Source organism: Tiliqua scincoides, chromosome 2, assembly GCF_035046505.1.
Source record: "Tiliqua scincoides isolate rTilSci1 chromosome 2, rTilSci1.hap2, whole genome shotgun sequence".
In the NCBI taxonomy this organism is placed as follows: domain Eukaryota; kingdom Metazoa; phylum Chordata; class Lepidosauria; order Squamata; family Scincidae; genus Tiliqua; species Tiliqua scincoides.
Window position 1 is genome coordinate 77680432 of NC_089822.1, and position 2104 is coordinate 77682535.

Sequence of the window (2104 nt, forward strand, 5' to 3'; positions counted from 1 at the left end):
AAGCTCCATTGAACACAGTGCAGCTTACTTCTGAGTAGACATGCCTAGGCTTGCACTGTTGCTTGTTATGGGCATTTCCAGAGCAATTACTCTGGGGTGAGACATGAAAGGGAAGGGCAGTGACTGGCTAGTCATTCAGGTAGCAGGGGGGGGGGGCATTAATTTACCAGGTCTCAAAATGTCCACAGTCATTATATTGATGGGAATGGTTCCTTGACCTTTTGTTTTCTTGACATCAGCAATAAACTTTTCCTTCATCAAGGAGATCAAGCTGTATTTTTCCTTTAGTGTTTGAAAAATGTGACACTAAATTAACTAAAAAGAAATATCTGCTGTGTAGGTAATGCAAAGGTTTAATGGCATACTTAACTAATAGTGAAGCATAATCAAAACATTAGTGGAAGTACTTAGAATACACATCAAACTGCTCTCAAACTATATTCATAATGACTTCTGATAGGACAACCGATATCTCTGCATGAATCCTCATCCTTTCCTCTGCTCCCTAAGCACCTGAATAACTGCACTCAGTGAGAACTAGCTTTCTCTTTCAAATGATTATGGTCAGATACTTAGGGGCTCATGTTATCATCATCCTTCCACATGTACAACTTATATCAGATGTCCTGACTGAAAATGGAACAAGCCATAAAAATCAGGTCAATTTTTCTCCATCTGTGAACAGTTACCTAACTATTTTCTCCATCAGTTACCTAACTATCTTTTCACATACATACATACCTGCCTGTATGTCAGTGGGCAGAGCACATCAAAATAACAAAAAGTCAATAATGATTTCAAATAATACAACTTCACAATGAAGACAAATCTGTGCATTTAAAAAAAAATCAGAGGATTGCATGAATTTTCAAAAGAGGGGGTAGAAAATGTGAGCCTTTCCTCTAGAAAGAACCTGTTGCAACCCATTTTGAGTCAATTTAGTTTTTAACTAGAAAGGCAGGGTATAAATTCTTAAAATAAATACATTCAGACTTGCATACAAGTTAATCCTTGATATGGGTTGCAAGGGTTGCAAAAAAATATAGGCTCTTCTTCCCTCCCCCTACCAATTCCTCTCCCAGTTTTCAAGCAAAAATACCCTGGGGTCCAATCCTATCCAACTTTTCAGTGCTATCGCAGCTGTGCCAGTGGGGCATGCACTGCATTCTGTAGTAGAGGAGGCAGTCACAGGGGCCTCCTCAACGTAAGGGAATGTTTGTTCCCTTACCTCAGGGCTGCATCCGTGCTGGAAAGTTGGATAGGATTGGGCCTGAACAAAACCTGGCAGCTTCAAGGGAAGAAAATGATGGCAGAAAGGAGCCCAGCAAGCATGCAAGCAGCCTGGCTCCAGTACCTGAAATGATAGTTTGGAGCATGCTCTGAACTAATTTCCTGCCACAATCAAGGGACATGCAGTTTTCTCTGTTCAGACACGATGCTAAATCCCTATATCCCAGTAGGAACTGATAGTTCTGGGCATGCTTGAGCTGTCATTTGATATTTTGGAACAAGTTAGCCAATACAGCAACTGTTACCCTGCATGTGCCCGATCTCGTCTGATCTCGGAAGCTAAGCAGGGTCAGACCTGGTTAGTACTTGGATGGGAGACCACCGGGGAATACCGGGTGCTGTAGGCTTATACCATAGTCTTTCGAGACTGAAGGTTGCCAACCAGATCTGTCTGCCTAGGCTCCCTACCACCACTTCCCTCCTTTGCAACAAGAAGCTTTTTGTTTTGCTTGCAAGGGGAGGGTGTGTGTGTGTGTGTGTGTGTGTGTGTCCGTCCTCAAATGCCACCTTTTTTGTGAGCATTCCTTGTGAAAATCCTTCAGGGTTTTCAAGTACCTGTAAGGAATGCTTGCAAAATGTCAGGTGATTATGAGTCAAGCAGGGGGTTGCTGCTCACCCATTTCTATGAAAAACACAAAGGGACTATATCATTGATATGAATTTGACTAGATCATTGCATTAAAAACAGGTGAACTGAAGGGGTCTTCCTTTTGAGTAAACCTGCTTCGGCTTGTGCTATAAGGGAAGTAATTATACTTCAGAGTCAAAGAAGAGGAAGAGGCAACTATTAAAAAAAAATACACCACAGGCAGTG

General features: G+C 41.9%; 1 pseudogene; it reads left to right on the top strand.

Annotated features, from left to right (window-relative positions):
• Window positions 1-1517: 1517 nt before the first annotated feature.
• Window positions 1518-1637, top strand: LOC136643241 (5S ribosomal RNA; annotated as a pseudogene).
• The last annotated feature ends 467 nt before the right edge of the window (window positions 1638-2104 follow it).